Source organism: Myxine glutinosa, chromosome 1, assembly GCF_964187855.1.
Source record: "Myxine glutinosa chromosome 1, kmMyxGlut1.1, whole genome shotgun sequence".
In the NCBI taxonomy this organism is placed as follows: Eukaryota; Metazoa; Chordata; class Myxini; order Myxiniformes; family Myxinidae; genus Myxine; species Myxine glutinosa.
In genome coordinates, this window is record NC_136261.1 from 51,296,300 (window position 1) to 51,322,054 (window position 25,755).

Sequence of the window (25,755 nt, forward strand, 5' to 3'; positions counted from 1 at the left end):
GCTGCCCCGCACCCGCCAAGGTAATAAGTATATCCTCGTTGTAATGGACTATTTCACCAAGTGGCCAGAGGCCTACGCCCTCCCCAACCAAGAAGCCGGGGTGGTGGCACAGGCCTTCGTGGAAGGATTTGTATGTCGGCACAGGATTCCACAGGAGCTGCACACCGATTAGGGTCGAAATTTTGAAAGTCAATTACTAAAAGATGTGTGCAGACTCCTGTCAATTAGGAAAACATGGACCACGCCCTTGCCGCCACAATCTGACGGGATGGTGGAAAGATTCAATCGAACATTGATCCAACAACTGGCATTGTTCCAACATTGATCCAACAATCGAACATTGATCCAACAACTGGCAATGTTCACCACCACCCGTCAGGATGACTGGGATGAACATCTCCCGTACTTGTTAATGGCCTAGCGAACTAGCCAGCATGGAGCCACCGCATGCAGTCCAGCGTTGCTTATGTATGGGCGGGAGTTGCGGGCTCCCGCCGACTTGCTATGCGGTCCCGTGCCAGAGACCACAGATATCCCGCCGAGGGAGGGTTACGCACATCACTTAGAGGAAGGCATGGAGAGGGTCCATGCCTTCGCCCGCCGCCAGCTCCATCTGGCGGGGGCCAAGATGAAGCGCAGGTATGACCACCGGAGCCAGGGGAGTCCGTACGCTCCAGGGATGAAGATTTGGTTCTTTAATCCCCGGAAGCGGAGGGTAGGTGCCCCAAACTCACCTCCCCCTGGCAAGGCCCGGGAGTCGTCCTGTCGCAAGTCTGTGACGTTGTCGTTAAGATCAAAATGGGGCCACGGGCCCTCCTTCGGATCGTCCATGCCGACCGGATAAGACCTTATGCCGGCGAGCAGGCACCCTCGTGGATCGCCTCGGCCCTAGATGCCGAGGCAGGACCCAGTACCTCTTGCGACGGGGGCTCGTAGTGTCAGAGGACTGGGGGGGTTGATAGTGGGAGATACCCGATGTGATGGAATGGCAACTCTGCCATCCCTCACAGAGGGGGCAAAGGAGCACTAGTTGTGGGGTTTATGGCAGTGTAAACTAGCCCGGGAGGGTTAGGATAAATGTATAGGGACCTAGAGATGACCATAGGTGACAAGATTTAAGTAGCGACTTTGGACAGGTAGTGGGGACGTAGAGAGGGTAGTTGGATTATAACAACGAGGGAATGCAATAGTATAAGGGGCGACTGGGAAGTGCAAGTTTCAGAGGGGAGTAGTTAGATAAGATGATGCCGTGTGAGTGTTTGTACAGGTGTATTCGGAAGCGTATTGTGAAAAGTGTGAGGTGATTGTGAGTTGTATTGAGCGTGGAGGTGTATGGAGCAGTGTATGAGTGAGTGAGTGGTTGTGTGTTGTGTTCAGCAAATGGTCCTGGAGGAAGGAGGGTGTAGGAAGCACCAGGTGTGATGGCACAGGTGTGCAAAGATAGGTGTATGGAGAATGGTTGAGTGAAATACATGGAGTATGGAATATATGGTGTGGAGTGAGTATGGTGAAAACTGTGGAGTGGAGTGGATGGTGCGAAGGTGTAAATGGGGGAGAAGTGGACCCCTATCACGAATACCCGGGGAGGGTAGTGTAAGAGTTACATAGAGGGAGTTGGTAAATTGTGGTTGGATATTGGCATCTGTGGTGCAGGTAGTGGCAAGGAAGTGCTTAGATGGGTGCACGAGTCTGTGGAAATGGCTGGGCGTGTGGGCTTAATTGGTACGTATGGTTATTCGGGCACTCCGCCACTCGTAGTTTGTCGGCCAGGTGAGGCCGCAGGTAGGCTCTGGGAGCCACTCAGAGTAGTGTTCAGCGGGGCCCGAGGATCCAGGAGAAGGACCCGGGTAGCCCAATGCCAGAGAGGGCATCAGAGGGGTGAGAGAGCCAGGAGGGGCCTTCCCCGATTTAGGGTAGTGGTGAGGAGCATGGTAAGCTTGCGTGGCGACTTCAGTGGCGGAGGTGCGCAGGTAGGTAGACCTGCTGGTGGAGCCACATGACCCAGCTCCGAAATTGTGCAAAGGCACAGCAGTGAAAACTTGGGGGAGTGAGACCCCAATAATTGATGGGCACCACAGTTTGGTCAATGGGAATTTGGTTCTTAAAACCGCATAGTGTATGATTGCCAATGGATTGGCAGGGAAAGACCCCGGGTAGTGTAAAGTGTGGTAATGTCATTTAAGAGGATAGTTAGGATTGAAATCTCCTTGCACCATCTACATCCACTCACCTGAGGTGACAAAGCTCCACACCATGCCATTATTTGTTGGTTTTGTTATTTTGTGCTAATGTTTGGAATTGTGGGATGCATCACGACATGGGTGAGACATTGTACAGATGTTCCATCTCTCCCTCCTTATGAGGATTGATGATGAATTGGGTGATGGCAAATTTGGTTAGAGGGATTGTTGTGACGAATTTGGTATAGGAGAGATATGGGGAAGACGTGACGGTAGAGACGAATTGTAAATTGTTGTAAATATGGGGTAAGGGCAAGGGTAGAGTAGGTAACAGGGGGGGGTGATGTACGGTAGGGACGAGCTTTTCTCCACTCAGTCTCCAGACGCACCTCACCTTGCATTGCCTTTATTGATGTGTACCCTTGCGACCTTACCCCTCACTCACCTGTCTTTTCTGTCTTCCTTCCCCAACCCGAGGATCGTGCTCTCTGGGCACTGAGGGGAGCGTGCGGGAGTCCGCCATTGTGTGCCCGAAACTCTCGCAACCACAGCTGCCTGCATCGACGCACCACTTATGGACCACATGTCTGTGGCTGAGCACCACTCATGGACCCCACGGGTTGGGGCATGGCCCCTCTGCTGGAACTGGCCACGATGGCCCAAGATCTTGCTTGCGGACCCGGTGAGGTGGCACCAAGCCCACAGGTGAACCACTCATAGTCGGCCCTGTGGGCCATAAATAAAAAATGGACACGTTCTGTGCATTCTTTTATTTCCACCAAATAGGCTGCAACCAATAAGATAAGGAAGACAACATCTGGAAGAACAATGGCCAGCGGAGGGAGCCGAAGAGCAAGACCACCAGCAGGGTTTGTTTGGTTATTTTTGGTTGAACTGTGGTGACTGTGCACTGCGGTGTTTTTTTTTGGTTCTTTATGGTGCTCTTTATTGGTGCTGGTGCGTCAATGCAACGCAGGCTGCCTCCTCCCCCCCAAAAAGAACAATCGCAGGTCCTGGGTTGCAGTGTAAATGCAATTAGCGTCATTTGTAAATAATGCTCCCCACCGTTCATGTTTTAGTTTGAAGACAATTCCGCAATTCGGTTATCCTGTGGGCGTAAATCTGTTAGGCAGGGTGCAATGCAGTAGGAGGACATACTTATTTGTGTTTTAAAACTGTCACACTCAGGGTCAGGTTAATTGTAGAGGGAACTACACCTACGTGCCACACTAAAGTTAAAGTTTTATAGGCCTGAGGATGTGCCTGGAGGATGAGGGTGCAGTGTTGTGGGTATGTGATTGTTGTAAATATCACCCTCCGTTTTGTGTGTAAAGGTCAAAGGTCGTCCTCCTAGTTAATCCATATACATGCACGTAGCAAATCATATATCCCTCTAAATTGTTATCTCCGTATTCTATGTAGTTTAAGGCTGTGTTTCCCATTAGTTCACTCTGCATTGCATCAGATGGAATAAGAATAGGCCCCTCCGACGCCCCCATGGCATCTTCAAAGTGCCCGTAACTTTGGATGGAGTTAGTGGCATCACCATTGCCAACCGCATATACCAACTGCATTTGCCTCCATTAAGCACACGGTCGGTTCGGAGAAAAAGGTGGGAGGAGTCAACCAAGGCCGGGAACAAGGCGTGGCTTTGCCAACGCCTCATCAAGGGGGTGGGATCGGTGAGCCCTCGCGACCAATCCAGGCCGAGGCGAGCTCACCGATGGGCGTTTCTGAAAGACCGGCAGCTTGATCGCCACAGGCCTTATAAAAGGAAGTTGGGAGGGACTGCAAAAAGAGAGAGAACCCGTCACGCAATGCCCCCACAGCAGATGCGTCAGAGAATTGTTGAATACCGCAGTCCACCAGTTGAGTTCAAGTCCATTGAGCAGTCCACCGAGAGGGGAGTTGAGCCAAGTGGAAGAGGAGCAGCAACGAGGCTTTCAAGTTTCTTTCCAAATGGTGGTGTGCTGTGTTGTGGTGTACTGTGGTACCAGTGTGCGGAGCAGCAGCGTGGAGCCTTGACCACCGCAGCTTGAGCGTTGACGGCAGCGTTGCTTTTGAGGAAGGGCGGCGGCTGCTCACTCCCGACCCGGCCGTCCTCCCGTGTCCAGCCGAACCTTCCTCCCCTTCCAGTCATCCGTGCCTGGCCTCATCCATCCATTCGTGCGAGTCTGACTGTCGTCCGTCTTCTGTGTTGTCTTGGGGTTAAGTAAGACCGTTTAGTGTAAGCTGGAAATTTCTCTGTGTCCTTCTGGTCCTTCCATCCTTTCTGTCATTATTTTCTTATCTTTCCTCCTCCTTGGTTTATTTTGACTTGTAAATAATAGTTAGTAATAAATCATATTTGTTCTTCCTACCATTGTTCTTCTTCTTCTTCACATCCGTTTCGTCCTTGTCTTTTCCCTCATTGAATACCTGTGGCGCGATTTTGGCCAACGTTTCAGGATCGGGTTTAGTACCTGTTAAATGGTTCGTGCCGCGGTTGCTAAACCGCTCGGCAATTAACATCTGTCCGCGGTCGCGAACGATGTTGCACACCTGCCTCTCCGGAGGGGGCTTGTGCAGCTTCAGGACTCACGTCGGTCAGTCACAAACAAGGGGATTAATCCCCCCTTCTTAAGGGGAAGAAGGCTGATGGAGAGATCCGCAACAATTACAAGACCTGAAGAGCTTCTCAAATTAATTGTTCAGTATGGAGATGAGAGCGTCTTCCCCAATCTTCGCATTGCTATTCAGATAATGCTAACCATCGCAGTTTCCATCGCCAGCTGTGAGAGATCATTCAGCAAGTTAAAACTAAAACTTTCGTATTGGAGAGCCTCCATGGGTCAAGGCAGACTCTGTGATCTTGCTCTGCTGAGTGTAGAAAGAGAAGAAACTAAAAAAACTGACTTTGAGCATATCATAGACCAATTTGCATCAGTGAAAGCAAGGAAGGTGCAGTTGTAATTTTCTTGTGGTGCCATAATTCATTAATTAAAAGATTAACGATCTTGACTTGTATTTTTGAGCTGATTTTATGGTAAAGTTATCTAAAAGATGGGAATCAGATGTTTGGACAGGGGCGCAATTTCAGTGCTTGCCATCGGCGCTATTTTCCGTAGATATGCCCTGGACACATCTGCAGACCTGTGGGAGGGTCGCAGAGCGTTCTCCAAGTTTTTAATCTACAAATTACTATCGATTACGGTTTTGTCATCGATTACGATGGTAACTGCAGAAAATATTAGAATCCTGTCCATTCTTATTGGTTAATGGGGTGTGACGTTTCGACCTGTCTTTTGGGTGGAGGGCTTGCAGATAAGTCTGGCCGGAGGGAAGTAAGAGAGAGAGAGGGAATTGTCTCAACCTTACCCTACTGATATAAAGATGTTCCCTTCTCGATCTGATATTGTTTACAATCCCAGTGTTTGCTTGTAATTTCACCTGAGCACTTGTTTTGCATAAAAAATAACTTCATGAGATGCTTCCATTATTTTGTGATGCAAATCATGCTTGATTATTACAGGTTGAATCAGGATGATGTCGGATATCAGTTTCAGGAGCATTGTAGTTCAACTTCAGAATCCCAGAATTATGCTTGAAACTTTTGTTACTCTGAATGAAAAGAATAATCGAGTATAATTTATTGGTGGTGAATGGTCAGACAGCACAAAATTCTACAACCACAAAAGCATACATTCTCTTGACACGTGTGAAATTTCATCTTTTGAACATAACATCTGCTGAACTAAAACAGAAGCTGACCAGGGATTCAAAAAACCCCACACAAAGTCTTAACAGTAATATCACACTGTTTCTTGCCAACAAATGTGAGATTTTGATGATGAACAAAAATGTCAGATAAACAAATCACAGATTTCATACCCTTGCCAGGATGTGTTTGTGTGGTTTTGTCCTTTGGGTTCTTTGGGACTTTTGGACCCTTCGGGTCTTTTGGGCCCTCTGGGTCTTTTTGGGTCCATGGCATACTTTGGGTCCTCTGGATCTAGATTTGATTGAATAAAGGGTCGAATGTACAGTGTTTAATACACATACTCACGTTCTGTGTGGACAAACAAACAGACAGTCAGAAAAACGGACCCAAATGCAATACCCTCTCCTCTGGTGAGGACAACCAGAATGGCAATCAGCACTCAGTGGAGCACATACCTCCACCAGCATGAATGAACAGTTTACATTTTGCATGTAAACCACTGATAGGCCAGATTTGGATCTAGATCTGTAGCAAAATCGAATCAGCTTGTTCTTGTCACCGAACCAACTCATCCGCCTAATTTAGTCATAACTCTTCCACAAATGTATAAAATATCATGCTGGTATACCGCTGGGAGAAGCCACGGCGCGATCTCTCCTGAGCCTTGATGGAGTCAGCATGGTATGAATCAGTTGAGAAGGGGTCAGCATGGTATGAATCAGTTGAGAAGGGGTCAGCATGGTATGAATCAGTTGAGAAGCGGTCAGCATGGTGTCGGGGAAGTGTTGTAGGGACTCAAGACGCCAATGTCGGAAACAGGTTTTACAAAAGGTCACGACTTTATTCACTGGTTGTTCACTTTCATTCCAATACCAAATAACTACCGTTTAACTCAATGGACCAGGTCACTCTATCCGCATGGTGCTTCTTGTTCGGCCGATGTTCCTCCGCCATTCCCGTCCTCCTTCCTCCCGTCGGGCAGAGGTTCTGATGACAAGTTCCTTGACTCATAGTTTGCTCTGGTTTATATGGGCCTTGTCGTGCTAATCCCTTCTCCGCAAATGCCCCGAGGTCATGCATGCTCGCCCCCCTGCTGGGGAGTTCCTTCACCCTCTTTGCATCCCGATGTCCCAAGTCAATAGTGAAGGCTTGGGAATGTGTGTTAGCCCGGGGCCGTGCTAAAGCTACACAACAGGACTCCCAGCTTCGACAGGGTGAGATGCATTCCTGACATTCTTACGACCACCTGCTCGTACCTTGGTTCGTTACCAGTTCCAACCAATAAGTTACACTGAGTTACACTTCCACAATTCCCTCATCTTTTTGTTTTTGTTTATATTAACCATTAATCTAAACATCAATATAAGTAAACAATCAATCACTACAAGTAAACATCAATACAAGTACTCAATCAATCACTACAAGTAAACATCAATACTAGTACTCAATCAATCACTACAAGTAAACATCAATACAATTTCCTTAGGCATACACCGTCATCCTGCAAGAATCTGATCACAAAACATTTCGTTGGTCATTGACTCCTTCCATATTGTTAATTCAATCTATTTCATTTGCATCACAAATATCTTTGCAAAACAACACTTCACCATCACCAAGATACAACAATTTTGCTTCACCATTTTCAAGTTTTTAAAGCATCTGCAACATCTGGCAAAAACGTTTCCCTCCAAACAAATGTTGATTCTTTGTTTGAAAGGAAGGGCTGATCACTTGTGTTTGAATTCAGGTATGAAACATTTTTCTTCTGTCTTTATAAACACCTGCACTACTTCGTGTAGGATTTCGCTGTTGTGGTAACGGTGTGGAGTCATAGACTGACCCTGCTCTCCATGTAGCATTCTTGCCACTCTTGCTGTGAACCATAATGATTCCTTCAACAAGGCCTTCGCCCAGTTGTAGTCGACTTGCCTCCTCCCTCATTATGAGTGGGCAGCAAGTGTTGGTGTAATGTTGATTGGCCAGCAAGATGTGGAACAGGGATGCCGGATGCATCCACAATGATGTTGGGACCATGGTGTTCAGGTCATTCATGGTCCATACCAGGAGCAACCAGCAGAATCGTGCACAGCTGTTGTGAGAAGGGCACAGCCGTTTTTTGCAGCTACATGCTGGTTCCCCGGACGTTGGTGAAGTAATAACATATGTCCCCGCATTTCACAGAGGTTGCAGGTAAAATGTCGTTGTCCTGCAACTTCTGATGTGATGAATGTTCGAAGCCTTCGAACAAGAGTAAGTGATCGCCTTTCTTTCATATGTTGCAGTGTGATCCAGGCAAATGGTCACATAAATTTCCTTGGTGAAGGTAAGCATCCATCTCCAAGTTACATGGGAGAATGTCTTCATCATTCTTTGAGAGAGAGGGTGTATGCCACGATTAACTTCATTTTTTAGCCACAAATTTTCTTTCTCGAACTTCTTCCCAATTCCGTTAGCACCCCCTTCAAATGTGATCTCGTCTTATCATTATGCTCAGTCCCATCTGAATCTGCTTTCCACACACACTGAATCAGATAGGGTACATCTTACCATGAAATCAGCATAATTATGTATATCTTCCGACAGTTTCACATTCAACAATTTGTTGTTTTCCCTTACAACATTCAAAAAGTTATATTCATTTATATGCGTCACGCAAGTAATATTCAATCAGGTATGTATTTCACTACTAAACTAAGAATAGCATCCACAATTGCTTTCAGGTTAATATAGTTCAAAATTAACTCGTGCAGGTATTTTAGCACTACTCTAAGAAAATAAATTGTATATGATTACAATCACAAACAGGAATATCTAATTCCCAACAAAAATTTTCCCAAACCAACAAATTAAGCATAATGTATTATTACCATAATTCCTCCCCACTTTTCCTTTTCCCTTTTTTTTTTTTTTTTTTTTAACAGTGTGTCACTCGTGGTGATATGAGTTCACTGATCTTGTAATTGACACAACTCATAACATTGTCGTTATGCCATTATCTTAATTCTACTGTATTCATTTGCAACATCACTTGATTTAATCTTTTAATCTCAGTATTTATGTCGCCATAAAAGTCTTCCTCTTGTGGTTCCACATTTCTTTCCTCATTTGTCACTTCATGCGTTATCATCGTGTTGTTGGTTACCTTATTCAAACACACCGTCACTAAGGCTTTCAAGCAAGCCACCACAAAAACAATTGCCAATATAACTACTAAACCAACAAACAAGTCTGCTACTCCTTGTATATATTCATACCTATGACATAATTATATGTCGATGACATTCAACATTATATACCAAACTAACAAGCTTCCTAAAAGGTAAATAAAGAAAATCCCTTAATATGTAACATAAATCAGATTATTTGTCTTACCCTGATCCCCCTATCTCCCGGGGTTGAACTCAATCCCCTGATCATGAGTGTAGTTGTGATACATTTTTTCACTCATGTTGTATTAATATCAGCAGGTAATTGTATGTCATGTAGGCAAATAAATGTCACTTTCCCAAGTAGGAATATCACATGTTGAAAATGTAATGTTTATCAATGCAAGGGGTGTTAAAATGTAATTCAAATGACTGTAAATCACGACTATCATTTATCTGCCACTGAATGTTCTGCTGGGCTGCTAGGTGCAGCCTCATTTTCTGTGGGATCGTCCACCTTAGCCCCATGTGCTTGCTTGTAATGAGAGGCATGAATCCAACTTTCTATTTTGGGTCCATATTTGTTTCTATTCTTATCAATCTCCTATGGTTTATCAATTCGTTCCAAGATACCGCAACCAAAGGTTTTAACCAAGGCTCTACCAAACTATTTCCAATGTGAACAAAAAATGCCAGTGAAACAATGATTCGAGGAATTAACTTCAAGGGGTCAATAAATTTATTCTATAACCAGATCTAATTTTCCCATCCAATAGTTTGCCTTGCCACATGTCATATTATAACACTTTAATAAACCTTCGAAAAATGTTTCCCATCTCAACAAATTTCCTTTTTTACAAATAGCCATGTGTAACTTACGTATTTAACTACAATTTCCTCTCAATTTGTTTGGCCTAACTGGCCGCAAAAGTGGCTGCCAGCATGCAGTACCGTTTTTTATCTACCAAGGAAGTGCTCGTCCACACAAGACCTCTACCAAAATGTTGTTTGTAAAACAAATCTGGGATTTCTGATTACATGGATGCACACTCTCAGGACATTTTCAGGCTGCTGTTAACAATCCACTACGATAAATTAATTCCTTTACCCACAATCAAATAATTAGTACAAATTGAGGATATTATCCCTATCACATTCTTTTATAGATTCATTATGTTGGATCTAATTTTTTCCAATAATTTCGCACTGGTGTAAGGAAGAACAATAGCTCTCATAAGTCTTAGTAATATCGTAGTTAATTTACCCAGCATCGAAGAATTTATTTACTATCCATTCTCATCTGTTAACCAGTGACTTTGTTTGAACTCCAGAACTCAAAACTCACAATAGTTCAAACCAGCAAAATTTCCTTTACTATTTTCCCATATCATCTATGCCTTATACACATCCATACATACAGCCCAATTTATATTCTGATAAAATTCAAGTTTATATATATATAAAATCCGTGAGCAGAGTACTCTGGGAAGTCAGTGTAAGACCTCTCCAAAATTTGGCTAATTTTGTACTCCCACATTTTTTATGAAGCTCATATCCATAAATAGCTTTGATTCTCATATAAATTCTATCACAATGGAATCCCAAGATTACTTCCAATTTTTTACTATTAATGAATAGCTGCTCATAACTCAGCAAATCAAATCTTTATTCTACATCTCCCTTGACAAAAGTGATAATTTTCATAATCAAATTATATTTTTTTTTTTTTTTTTTTTTTACGAATTCTCTCGATATGCGATCCCATCCCCATGGAACTATCTATTTTTCAGACAAGGCACACTGTCGGTGTCAACAATCTTGTAAGATTGATACACAAAAACACTAACATTGACACACAAAATACCCACACACACATGCATTATGCGTATTTGTTTGCGTTGGAACCCTTATTTACAGATCCGGATGGGTGTCAACTTTATTTCAATTTCTCAAAATTTGTCCTTCAATTTTATAAGCGCTAATACACAAATGGACCAAAAAGTTTATTCTTAGAAAACCCCTATGATGTCACATTGACATTACCCTTTAAGTTCCCATAATAATTTATCCAAATTTGACTACCCACCCATTTGTATGTCAGTCGACCACTGACCTATCAATCGTGCGGAACAATAGTCCGAAATTCCCACCTGATCATCATGTGACTCTTGTCACTTGGTTTGCCAAAAATTGCAAAGCAATTGTTCCAAACTTTGTAAATTTAAAATTTTGTGCCCAACATAAAAGATCCAATTTCGGCATTTGATCAATTAATTATCAATTTACTTACAAGCAAAAGAAAAAATGAATAATTCTTGCTCCGAAAACCTTTTCAGACACAAGAATCATCGACAGTTAATCATGTTTGTCCAGTAATCTAATCTGTTGAGGCCAATCGTCATTTGGGATTTGCCGCAATGAAGGCCTAATCGTTCTCTGAGGTACCAGTAAGCAGTGGTACCCTTGATCTTGGTTTACCCTATGAGCTTGTCTTCCTGTTGGTATACGGACATCTTCTTTTCCAATGTCCCATCTGTCCACACTTGAAACACCGGTTTCTGTCGTTGCCTGGTCTGTGCACCTGTGCACTTGTATTGCTGGGTTGCATCTCTACATCCCTGAGTTGCCACTACAATCTCTCGTTATCTCCTGAAACACGAAAAAAATTCTCTGTACCGTCCTTTTTGGGGAGACAACTGGAAATCAGATGGGACAACTGTCACTTTTATTCCTAATTTCGAGGGCAGTTGTGCATTTGTCTCCTCCACTGTATCCTGTATCCTTTTTATTTTAAGTTCTAGATCCGTTGTCCGTTCTTGCTGTTCCCGTTGTCTCGATTCACCATCCCAAAGATGGAATGCAAGCCAGTCTACCGTTAGATTCTGTCTCTTCCTGGCTTTCAATCTTTGTCCCAATCTTTTCAATCGACTTCGCTCAAATGTACCATCTCTTGGAAACTCCTCAGCATGTCCTTTGTCCACAAATACCAATTCTCGACCTGCCTTATAGCTTCGGCACCATAACGGTCGTACATATGATGTGCACAAGTACCTTTTTGTGGAATCTCTGGTTGTCCTTGTGTATTCTTGCAGGCTCCATTTCCCATTCTGCCTTTTATCAAAGTAGCGTTGGATGTGTTGTAGCTTGTTCCTCTAAAGCTTCACTCGTACCTCTAGGAAGGATCTCTCCACCTGTTCAAATGGTGATTTCCAGAGAATTTCTCTCACCTGTGGCTTTTGCACAATCCAATCTCACAGATCAGTATTTGCAGATGAGCCAAAGGGTCAGTATGAAATGGGTGAATTCTCAGGTGTCCGCTCTGTTGAAGGGGAAATCACACAATGGTAACCGCACATATATATCTATATATAAACTCACCACCTTGCTCAATTTTCCAAGGTTGTCTTCACATTGATAATATCTCACAAAGATATCAAAGCTTCTTTCTTGAGACCGCATTTTCATCAATCAAACGATCAATATATTCAATTCAATTTATTCAATTCAATTTATCCGGTTAAATTTATTCAATTAAATTCAATCAATTAGATTCAATCAATCAACAATTCAATCAATTATTCAATTTCAATTAATTCATCAATATTCATCAATAAATCAAATTAATCATTTTGGATGACTCTTTGCATAAGCCCTTTCCCCAATGATGTCAGGACAGGTCCATCCATTGACTGAGATCGAAGCTCATCGGTCGTCACCTCTGGTTCATACCTCATGTCAATTGATGAATCACCGTTCTGTCCTAGGGTCATATCTGACATATTTCCCCATTTTGTCTGGTCTCCACAAATTTTCTTTGCAACTACTAAAGGCAACTCATCCTTCATTCGTGAGACAGCCAAAATGGATGGCAGATATTAAAGTTCATTGGGAAAAATATCTCATCATTTTTCTTTTAATAGTACCCAAAATCTCTTGGCAATATAAATTTCGTAAAACTCCTGAAATAAGACTGTAAAATTCCTTCAATCATGCTAAATTTTGAAACTCCATCGCTTGTAATACCCAATTTATCCCATAGGGCTTGAAAGTTCTTTTCCAAGTTCGTGCAATCATTCTGCATTTGAACCCTATGATATCATTCATAATAATCATCATGATTTTATAGTCATGGTCCTATCATAATCATCTATTTAAAAACGAACATTTCCTTTATCACCACAGCTATGTGGTATAATCAACAATAGAATAAAACTGTACATAGCAACAGGCTACCTCCTGGCCACTTAGTATACCTATTGACAATAAGTCATAACAATATCGAATAATCATTGAACAATTAAAAAATCGCTTCTACTGCTCCAGCCGCAGCATTCGTCATTTTGTCTGCTCATCCGCGTGACCAAAACGAAATAAAGGGAGCTCAACCATTACACAGCGCTTTTAATGGCGCATGCCATAGGAACTCAACGCAATTTCGACTCGGCCAGAAAAATGAGCAAATTTTGCAGGATGTTAACTGGAATTAGCCGTGAAAATATATACAAAATACACAAAAATACACACCCACAAAAATAAACAACAAAACCCAAACAAAAACAAGGTCGACCATATTACACAATTAAATTACACATTAAATTATTCATTAAATTACTCATTAAATTACTCATTAAATTACTCCATTTCAGCATCGTATTGATTGCTGAACTGTTCATGGGTTTATACACACCTTAAAAGAGGTATGCTTTGTGGTGTTGCCCACCTACCACGTTTAATTAAATTAATTGATTGCTGAAATGTTCATGGGTTTATACACACCTTAAAAGAGGTATGCTTTGTGGTGTTGCCCACCTACCACGTTTAATTAAATTACACCATTTCAGCATCGTATTGATTGCTGAACTGTTCATGGGTTTATACACACCTTAAAAGAGGTATGCTTTGTGGTGTTGCCCACCTACCACGTTTAATTAAATTACATCATTTCAATTAAAAAAAAGAAACATCGCTTCTACTGCTCCAGCCGCAGCATTCGTCACTTTGTCTGCTCATCCGCATGACCAAAACGAAATAAAGGGAGCTCAACCATTACACAGCGCTTTTAATGGCGCATGCCATAGGAACTCGACGCAATTTCGACTCGGCCAGAAAACGAGCAAATTTTGCAGGATGTTAACTGGAATTAGTCGTGAAAATATATCCAAAATACACAAAAATACACACCCACACAAATAAACAACATTTATTCCGTTCAACAGAACAAACATTTCCTATATCATGACATGCATGTCTTCAAAATTATATGACCAAGAGAAAAAGTAAAACTAATTAAAACTGCGGGCAGTGATGATCCGGGGACCATACCGCTCCATCCTGATTGGACGGGTGCGTGCTAGAGTCGTTAACAACGACAGTCCAGATCCGATTGTTCAAAATTTCAACTCAATCGATCGAAAAATGAACGCAGGGATGCATTTTAAAGGTGCAGTGGCACTAACTGAGTTGCCACGAACTCCAATATGGCCATCACAAAATATTTTCCTTAATCAATTGGCTCATAGCATAACCAATCTGCAAGTATTTCATCCGAAGATGTATCTCTGAGGAATTTTAATTAAATAAGTCATTTATAAATCAACGAGTTAATTTATTAAATGATTAATCAATAAATCAAAATTATCCTTGATAGCCACATCACTTGGTCAGTGTCATGTCCAAATATCAGCTTCCTTACTCAAAAGGTGCCTGAGTTAATGTAATGTAATTACTGTCATAAGATTACTGTAATTACTGTAATGATTACTGTAATTACTGTAATTACCGGAACTGTAATTACTGTAATTACCTCAGGTAATTACTGTAATTTAATTACTGTAATGTAATAACAAATGTAATTAATTAAATAAGTACTTCATTAATCGCTAATAATTAAATAACTCGTGAATTCTTATCCGATTTACTTAACATTTGAGTGTTCCCAAAACGTTGGAGCAAAACGTTGCAACAACGAAAGTGAAACGTTGTAGCGACGTTGTGGAAACGTCAGCAAAACCCAACATTTGAATGTTCCCAAAACGTTGGAGCAAAATGTTGCAACAAGGAAAGTGAAACGTTGTGGCGACGTTGTGGAAACGTCAGTAAAACCCAACATTTGAATGTTTCCAAAACGTTTATTCTTTGTCTGTCTCTCTCTATGTCTCTCTCTCTCTGTCTGTCTGAATATCATCTTTATCTCTGTCTGTCTCTCTCTATGTCTTTCTCTCTCTTTCTTTCTGTCTCTCTCTATGTCTCTCTCTCTCTGTCTATCTGTCTGTCTGTCTCTCTCTATCTGTCTGAATATCATCTTTATCTCTGTCTGTCTCTCTCTATGTCTCTCTCTCTCTTTCTTTCTGTCTCTCTCTCTCTGTCTGTCTCTCTCTATGTCTCTCTCTCTGTCTATCTCTCTCTGTCTGTCTGACTCTCTGTCTGTCTCTCTCTGTCTGTCTGAATATCATCTTTATCTCTGTCTGTCTCTATGTCTCTCTCTCTCTTTCTTTCTGTCTCTCTTTCTGTCTCTCTGTCTGTTTGTCTCTCTCTGTCTATCTGTCTGTCTGTCTCTCTGTTTATCTCTCTCTCTGTCTGTCTCTCTCTATGTCTCTCTCTCTCTGTCTGTTTGAATATCATCTTTATCTCTGTCTGTCTCTCTCTATGTCTTTCTCTCTCTGTCTGTCTGAATATCATCTTTATCTCTGTCTGTCTCTATGTCTCTCTCTCTCTTTCTTTCTGTCTCTCTTTCTGTCTCTCTGTCTGTTTGTCTCTCTCTGTCTATCTGTCTGTCTCTATGTCTCTCTCTCTGTCTATCTCTCTCTCTGTCTGTCTGACTCTCTGTCTGTCTCTCTCTGTCTGTCTGAATATCATCTTTATCTCTGTCTGTCTCTATGTCTCTCTCTCTCTTTCTTTCTGTCTCTCTTTCTGTCTCTCTGTCTGTTTGTCTCTCTCTGTCTATCTGTCTGTCTGTCTCTCTGTTTCTCTCTCTCTCTCTGTCTGTCTCTCTCTATGTCTCTCTCTCTCTCTCTGTCTGTCTGAATATCATCTTTATCTCTGTCTGTCTCTCTCTGTGTCTTTCTCTCTCTTTCTTTCTGTCTCTCTCTATGTCTCTCTCTCTCTGTCTATCTGTCTGTCTGTCTCTCTCTATCTGTCTGAATATCATCTTTATCTCTGTCTGTCTCTCTCTATGTCTCTCTCTCTGTCTGTCTGAATATCATCTTTATCTCTGTCTGTCTCTCTCTATGTCTGTCTCTCTCTGTCTGTCTGAATATCATCTTTATCTCTGTCTGTCTCTCTCTATGTCTCTCTCTGTTTGTCTATCTCTCTCTCTGTCTGTCTATCTCTCTCTCTGTGTCTGTGGTTCTCTCTGTCTGTCTATCTCTCTCTCTGTCTGTCTATCTCTCTCTCTCTCTGTCTGTGGTTCTCTCTGTCTGTCTGTCTCTCTCTCTCTCTCTCTCTCTCTCTCTCTCTCTCTCTCTCTCTGTCTCTCTCTGTCTGTCTCTCTCTCTGTGTTATCTCTCTCTCATTAAGCGTGAAGAATGTCTCAAAAGCTTAGTGATGGACCTGGACAAAATTTGATACAGATTTTGGTGTTTAACCAGGATAAATTTGGAACAGCTCTTAAACTAACACCAAGCAGATCAATTTTTTATATTTTGAAGCTTAATCGCAGATAAATCTTTCACCTTTCAATAAAATATATGTACCAACCAAATCTGCGACCACGGAAGAAGAGAAAACACAAAAACAACACCACTGCACCAACAAGTTCAATTTAGGTTGAGCTTGAGGGTTCACACAAATGCTTTGCTTCTCGCAAAGCGTCCGCCAATGGGAACGAGAGACAGGTAGCCGGAATGGAAACGAGGGACAATGAGGGACAGTGAGGGAGTGTCGGTATGCAATTTTCATCCAATCGCCATCTTTCACAATAATTCTGGACCGGCATGAGATGGCGTTGTCTGTCATTAACTCTATACGTTGATCAAACGAGTTTTAGACATGGCGGGAAAACTGAAAAAAATTATTTATTTATTAATTTAAAACGGGTGTACACGATTGTACACGTGTACGGACCTTACCGAACCGGCAAACAAATCGCCTCATGGTGCACTTCATGAGCCGATTTGCCTGCAGACCAGAGTAAGGCTCTTAACACCCAGCGTATAGCGTACGCATCCTCGCAAGCACACAAATAATAGAATCATTTAAAACGTTCCATCCGTGACTTTTACCTATATCGCGGCAAGCCCCACACACACATCCTCCACCATGTTCAGAATTAAACACAGGTTCGTATTTCGTAATGGACCATCCCCAAGACGCCATGCTTACCTTGGCGACGTCCACTCGAAATCCAGCGGTGCCTCCAGATTGTCAGGGAAGTGTTGTAGGGACTCAAGACGCCAATGTCGGAAACAGGTTTTACAAAAGGTCATGACTTTATTCACTGGTTGTTCACTTTCATTCCAATACCAAATAACTACCGTTTAACTCAATGGACCAGGTCACTCTATCCGCATGGTCCTTCTTGTTCGGCCGATGTTCCTCCACCATTCCCGTCCTCCTTCCTCCCGTCGGGCAGAGGTTCTGATGACAAGTTCCTTGACTCATAGTTTGCTCTGGTTTATATGGGCCTTGTCGCGCTAATCCCTTCTCCGCAAATGCCCCGAGGTCATGCATGCTCGCCCCCCTGCTGGGGAGTTCCTTCACCCTCTTTGCATCCCGATGTCCCAAGTCAATAGTGAAGGCTTGGGAATGTGTGTTAGCCCGGGGCCATGCTAAAGCTACACAACAGGACTCCCAGCTTCGACAGGGCGAGATGCATTCCTGACATTCTTACGACCACCTGCTCGTACCTTGGTTCGTTACCAGTTCCAACCAATGAGTTACACTGAGTTACACTTCCACAATGGTATGAATCAGTTGAGAACGGGTCAGCATGGGATGAATCAGTTGAGAAGGGGTCAACATGGTATGAATCATTTTCTGCGACTCACTGGGACTGTTACAATCTGTAAAATTTCCAGACCCGGATCTCAGTCAAAGGAGCATCTTCTCTTCTGGACTAGGTTATGACTAACTTCCCTGAAAATGTCTGCTGCTCTTCTTCTGCCCCGATCGGCTCATCTGATCATGTGCTTGTCAAAGTGGACATCTCTCTGACCATTCTCAGAGAGCCTCCTCAGCGTCGACGAGTCTGGCATTTCACTCAGGCCAAATGGCACGGTCTTCAAGCAGCCATCAATCATCTGGACTGGTCTCGCATCTCTACCGCCTCTGACATCAACTCATCCTGGGAATTCTTCCAAAGTAAATTGCTCTCTCTCATGCACAGATTTATCCCATCTCGTCTTCAGTTGTCATACCCTTCCTCCCGTCCATGGCACACGGATTATTGTGGTGAGGCTGTTGCCCAGAAACAACTTGCTTTTGTCTCCTGGAAAGCAAATCCAACGGAAGGAAATCTCATTTCCTTTCACAAAGCCCGAAACAAGTGTGTGTCCACCCTCAGGAGAGCCAGGAAACTATATCTCTCCGTTCTCAAGACCGAGCTCTCTTATCTGTCTCCCTCTTCCAAATCCTGGTGGCGTCTGGTCAAATCTGTTTCTGGTGTTTGTTCCCCCTCCATCCCCTCCCTCACCTCAAATGGCTACACGGCTGACTCCGCATGTGAAAAAGCTGAATGCCTCAACTCTGTGTTTGCCTCTAAATCTTGTGTCCCAAACCCATCCCTCTCTGTACCCACCATACCCAGTCGTACCCAGCTGCTCCTCTACTCTGTGTCCTTTCCTCCTGACAAGGTGGAAAAGTTTCTGTCAACCCTCGACTCCGATTCTGCAACTGGTCCTGACGGCATCAGCCCATGGGTCCTAAAATCCTGTTCTTCCGCTCTTTCACTCCCTCTCTCTGTTCTCTTCACCCTCTCTTTTGCTCAAGATCATCTGCCACCTGCTTGGAAATCAGCCAACATCACCGCTTTGCACAAAAAGGTGCAAAAACAGATCCTAGCAACTACAGACCAATCAGCCTTCTCCCAATTATCAGCAAAGTCATGGAATCCATCATTGCTTCAGATATGAAATCTTTACTCTTCTCCAATGGCTTGATCTCTGACCATCAATTTGGTTTCAGACCTGGTCACTCTACTCTGGACATGCTGCTTCTGCTTTCTCAACAATGGATGGAGGTCCTCAATGCCAAACAGGAAATTCGAGCTGTCTCCCTTGACATATCATGTGCCTTCGACACGTTTTGGCACCCCGCTCTGCTCACCAAACTCTCCTCCTTTGGTATCCATAGAAATCTCCACGCATGGCTGGCAGACTTCCTCTCTAGTCGTAGTCAACGTGTGGCCCTGAATGGGTTTCTCTCATCTCCTCTTCCCGTTCAGGCTGGAGTTCCCCAAGGCAGTGTCCTGGGCCCTGTGCTTTTTCTGGTCTTCATCAATGATCTCTCTGACTCTGTTGAAAATCCTCTCTATCTCTTTGCTGATGACTCTACTCTCTGTCACTCCATTCCTCATCCCTCAGATTGGCAGTCTGCAGCCTCCTCACTCTCTGCAGAACTGGTCAAAATCACAGACTGGGCAAACAAGTGGAACATGTCTTTCAATCCTGACAAATCTCACACTCTTACGATGTCTCTCCGAAAAGACCGACTGGACAACCCTCCCATCCACTTTCTGAATAATCCTCTCCAAGAAGTTCTGTCACTCACGCTTTTGGGTCTCACTATCTGCCATGATCTTTCCTGGGAAAACCACATTTCAAATCTGGCCTCCAAAGGCAGTCACCAACTGGGCATCCTCCGTCATGCGAAGTCCTTCCTTGGCACACCTGAGCTCCTCACCACATACAAGGCTTTCATCCACAGCTCAATGGAATACTACTCTCCCCTCTGGGCTGGTGTTCCTGCCACACACCTAGCTCATCTTCACGCTGTTGAAACCAAAGCGTTCAGAATCATTGGAATCTCCCGCGATGAAGCTAACTCCAAGGGCCTTTCACTCACTCACCGCAGGCAGGTTGGTGGTCTTTCCGTCTTCTACCGACTCCTCTCTGGCCTTGCCCCCCCCCCCCCCCAGCTCTCTCTGGGCTCTGGCCTCCAAATATTCCTACAGGTCGCACAAGATCTGCCTGCAACCCTCTTATGGTTAAACTGCCAAAATCACGACTTTCTGCTCACCTTAACTCCTTCAGCCCTCTTTTCTGCCGCCTCTTGAACAAACTCCCTCACTCTCTTCAATCCCACTCCACCCTCCAGGTCTTGAAAACAGCTGTTCACCACCATCTCTTATCTTTCCCCATCCAAAACCTTGATCTTTTCTACCCCCGCTAATTTCACCCCAAATCCTACACTTTTTTGAAATACCAACTTCTGCCCTGGAAGTTCTTGGTCTCCTTTTGTTTTATACCTCCCCCCCCCCTTCCCACGCCTCCTCCCCCCAGGCCCTCTCCCTCCCGCGCTTCTCCCTGCTCTCAGGTGTTGTGTTTGTGTGCTTCCCCTCCTCTCCCCATCTTGTCTTCCGCTCCCTCCTTTTGTATGTTTTGATTGTCTGGTTGATTTGTTTGTGAAATAAATGTTAGCTCTTTCACGAGCCTCGATTCAGTATACAAAAAAAAAAAAAAAAAAATCAGTTGAGAAGGAGTCAGCATGATATGAATCAGTTGAGAAGGGGTCAGCATGGTATGAATCAGTTGAGGACGGGTCAGCATGGTATGAATCAGTTGAGAAGGGGTCAGCATGGTATGAATCAGCTGAGGAGGGGTCAGCATGGTATGAATCAGTTGAGGAGGGGTCACCATGGTATGAATCAGTTGAGAAGGGGTCAGCATGGTATGAAGCAGATGAGAATGGGTCAACATGGTATGAATCAGTTGATCAGTTGAGAAGGGGTCAGCATGGTATGAATCAGTTGATCAGTTGAGAAGGGGTCAGCATGGTATGAATCAGTTGATCAGTTGAGAAGGGGTCAGCATGGTAAGAATCAGTTGAGAAGGGGTCAGCATGGTATGAATCAGTTGAGAAGGGTGGTACGCCCCTGGACACATCTGCAGACCTGTGGGAGGGTCGCAGAGCGTAGGAATGGTATGAATCAGTTGAGAAGGGGTTAGCATAGTATGAATCAGTTGAGGAGGGGTCAGCATGGTATGAATCAGTTGAGAAGGGGTCAGCATGGTATGAATCAGTTGAGAAGGGGTCAGCATGGTATGAATCAGTTGAGGAGGGGTCAGCATGGTAGGAATCAGTTGAGAAGGGATCAGCATGGTATGACTCAGTTGAGAAGGGGTCAACATGGTATGAATCAGTTGAGAAGGGGTCAGCATGGTATGAATCAGTTGAGAAGGGGTCAGCATGGTATGAATCAGTTGAGAATGGGTCAGCATGGTATAAATCAGTTGGGAAGGGGTCAACATGGTATGAATCAGTTGAGAAGGGGTCAGCATGGTATAAATCAGTTGAGAAGGGGTCAGCATGGTATGAATCACTTGAGAAGGGGTCAGCATGGTATGAATCAGTTGCGAAGGGGTCAGCATGGTATGAATCAGTTGAGAAGGGGTCAGCATGGTCCGAGTCAGGTTGAGAAGGGGTCAGTATGGTACGAATCAGTTGAGAAGGGGTCAGCATGGTTTGAATCAGTTGAGAAGGGGTCAGCATGGTATGAATCATTTGAGAAGGGGTCAGCATGGTATGAATCAGTTGAGAAGGGGTCAGCATGGTATGAATCAGTTGAGGAGGGGTCAGCATGGTATGAATCAGTTGAGAAGGGTTCAGCATGGTAGGAATCAGTTGAGAAGGGGTCAGCATGGTGTGAATCAGTTGAGAATGGGTCAGCATGGTATGAATCAGTTGAGAAGGGGTCAGCATGGTATGAATCAGTTGATGAGGGTTCAGCATGGTATGAATAAGTTGAGAAGGGGTCAGCATGGTATGAATCAGTTGAGAAGGGGTCAACCTGGTATTAATCAGTTGAGAAGGGGTCAGCATGGTATGAATCACATGAGAAGGGGTCAGCATGGTATGAATCAGTTGAGAAGGGGTCAGCATGGTATGAATCAATTGAGAAGGGGTCAACATGGTATGAATCAGTTGAGAAGGGGTCAGCATGGTATAAATCAGTTGAGAAGGGGTCAGCATGGTATGAATCAGTTGAGAAGGGGTCAGCATGGTACGAATCAGGTTGAGAAGGGGTCAGCATGGTACGAATCAGTTGAGAAGGGGTCAGCATGGTATGAATCAGTTGAGAAAGGGTCAGCATGGTATGAATCAGTTGAGAAGGGGTCAGCATGGTATGAATCAGTTGAGAAGGGGTCAGCATGGTATGAATCAGTGGAGAAAGGGTCAGCATGGTATGAATCAGTTGAGAAGGGGTCAGCATGGTATGAATCAGTTGAGAAGGGGTCAGCATGGTATGACTCCGTTGAGAAGACGAAATTCTTCTTAGCCACCATTTGATCTCGAATCTGAAGAAAAATATCACCAAACGTTGGGGGGAGGTTTCTTTTCTGTTGCACAGGACATCTGCCATGCTGTAACTAAGGTAGAGAGGAAGCTGTCAACACATATCCTCCTCTGCACCACCATACGGCACCTCTATCGCAGTAAACAACTCACCACCATCCTCAGTAGGCTGGATCACTGTGAGACCTATGACTTTGGCTTGGAACTTGAGACGGCGCTGGCCAAGGCTCTCGATGACGTTTCCAACTCCCTCACTCCTCAGATTATTAATGGCGAGGGCAACGATGTGTTCCATCTTGAGTGGGACAATATGAACAAAATAACGACGAACATCCAAGGCTCAAACGTGGTGAACAGAACGGGTGGGATAATGATACAAGAGGTGAAACCCGGGTTCGAGGCCCCCATCCAAGATATGACGCCCCCTCTCTACAAATGGAGCAAGGCGCGCTCCTTGAAGGTGGATATGCCCGAGACCCTGGCACCTGTCAACATCTCTTGGCGAGTAGGGCCCAAATTTCCTGAGGGAGCTGTGTTCACTCCGCCTTCCGTAAACAGTGAAGTGTACTTAAAGTGCATCCAAGAGTACAGTGTCTGGTCACTTGCGCGGGTGGTGGGGAGCAGCGGAGAGAAGCAACTTGTTCCAGGTTTTGGTGGCTTCATCTCAGCTACTGGTGCCAAGCCATCTCAAAAGTCAAACATCGACTATTTCAACCCCATCAACCAGCCATTCACAGAGTACTCAGTCACCCAGAAGCTGTTGCAGTGGTCAGAGGATGCCACCATGGAGGTGGGTAAGGAGTATGTCCTCAACAACTTTGACCTTGGAGGCTGCATGAAGGCTGTGCCCCTCATTTGGAAATTCCCAGATGAGTACAAGAAGCATATCATCACCCCTGGGCCATTCCACACCGGGATGAATTACAATGGGTATGGTGACTGGTCACAAATGCAGGGGCTCAGGCTACTCTGAAATTCTCATTGAGGCTGGGCTCGTCACCAGTGGCTGCCTGAATAGTGTGCTGAGTGGGAAGGCATACGCTATAGCCCGGTTCTGTCCTTAAACAGTCAGTGAAGCCATGGAATGGTTGTTAATTGAGAGATTCACCGAGGAGGAGAAAGTTGAGGTCACTAACCCCGAGGCCCTGCTCAATGTCATCCAAGCCTGCAGTCGCGAGACCCTCGACCTGACTTTGCAGGACCCTTCCACTCTCACCATCCTCGAGAAGTATGTGGCCTATGAAGACAAGGTGCGTGCCGGTATGTTTTGACAGCTTCCACTCTCCCTTAGTAACAGCACCGCAAATGTCCTGTGGAACAGTAAAGAAACCTCCCCCCCAACGTTTGGTGATATTTGTCTTCAGATTCTAGATCAAATGGTGGCGAAGAAGAATTTCGTCTTCTCAACGGATTCATACCATGCTGACACCTTCTCAACTGATTCATACCATGCTGACCCCTTCTCAACTGATTCCTACCATGCTGACCCCTTCTCAACTGATTCATACAATGCTGACCCCTTCTCAACTGATTTATACCATGCTGACCCCTTCTCAACTGATTCATACCATGCTGACCCCTTCTCAACTGATTCATACCATGCTGACCCCTTCTCAACTGATTTATGCCATGCTGACCCCATCAAGGCTCAGGAGAGATTGCACCGTGGCTTCTCCCAGCGGTTTATCCTGGAGGGGCCGGCAACAAGGAAGCCGAGTGACTTCAAACTATTTCGGGCCAATGAGCAGAATAAGACACAGCTCTGTAACCGACTACTGCAGGTGTGGCAGAGCAAGGCAGCGGCATCTCGTCTCGAGAAAAGTGGGACAACGGTGGCTGTTGTGGAGGGCAAGGCGTATCAGCTGGACTCATTAGATAGCAACGTGAGTATATTCAATTTCATATTATGCAGTTGTGAGCCTTTTTTACCAAATGCTCAGCACTGTAAGGGTACCATTTTTAATTATCTGTTTCAATCGGTTCGGACGGACATGAGAAACAGAGAATAAAAACCTTAACATAAAATGAAAACTCGCACATTCGCATGCTTCAGGTGACGACATGAGAGATGCATGAGCTGGAGTCGAAGCAGGAGGAGACAGTCACCCGGGTTGTGCTCTACATCAAGTATGCTGCCAAGCTGGGGTGCAAGTCAGCTGTGCTGAGGACGCCAGACACCGACATTTTCATGATCCTTCTGCACCACGCTCACTCCATCCCACTCACCATCTACTTCGATTCCGGGACTGGAAAGCATCGCCATCTTGTGAATGTCAGCGAACTTGCGGAATCGAAGGGAGCGGACTACTGCACCACGATACTCAGCCTGTACGTGTTCACCGGGGAAGATTTAACAAGTGCCTTCAAGGGCAAGGGCAAGGTCGAACCCCTGAAGGAGCTACAGAGCCACCCCAGGTACCACGATGCCTTCAGGTGAGTGTTTTCTTTATTTCAATTTCAGTAGTATTTCACGGCTATCAAGTAATTGCTGAATATACGTAACACTACATCATGATTTTGAAATGTACCATTGTATCTTTTTCAGAAAACTCGGTGATGAATGGTCTGTAAAACCAGAGGTGATGGATGACATTGAGGCATTCACTTGTCTGATGTATGGCCAGGGCCGGGAAAAGTCTGTCAATGCCGAACGCAGCATCATGCTGAAGCAGATGGTGGTGGAGGATGAGCAACTCACGACCAAATCTAAGGTGGACCTCTCTCAGGTACCACCTTGCAGAGACAACGTTGTCCAACACATTGACCGTGTGAACCACTGCCTTGCCAACTACAAACGAGCTGACAAGATGATCTTCTGGTGCCCCAAGCCCTATGATCCTGGACAAGGCTGGGGGAAGACGGAGGAGGGTATCTTGCAGTCTTTGTGATCGTGTGGCCCCATCCTTCCTCCTTCCCTCATTGACTTGGAAGAGAAAACTGCAGAGGAGGTGGAGGAGGATGAAGAGGACGAAAGGGAGCAAGAGATTGATGATGAGGAGCTACTCGATGACGATGATTAGATGCACAGTAGTGCGATGAAAAAATGACATTGCTTACCGCTTCTGTCGCTTGACCTGTCGCACAAGATGAGAACATTAGTGGCATAGTTTCCTTCTTATTTTCATTATTTGAATTCATAGTGTGTTATATTGTCTGATTTAACCCTAATTACTCAAAATTATTGTCATTTCCATTATGCGTGGGCATCTTATAGTTTGGTATCTTTGAAGTTAGACGTCTGGCAAGATTTTGAGTGCAAATTTTACTGATTATTTGC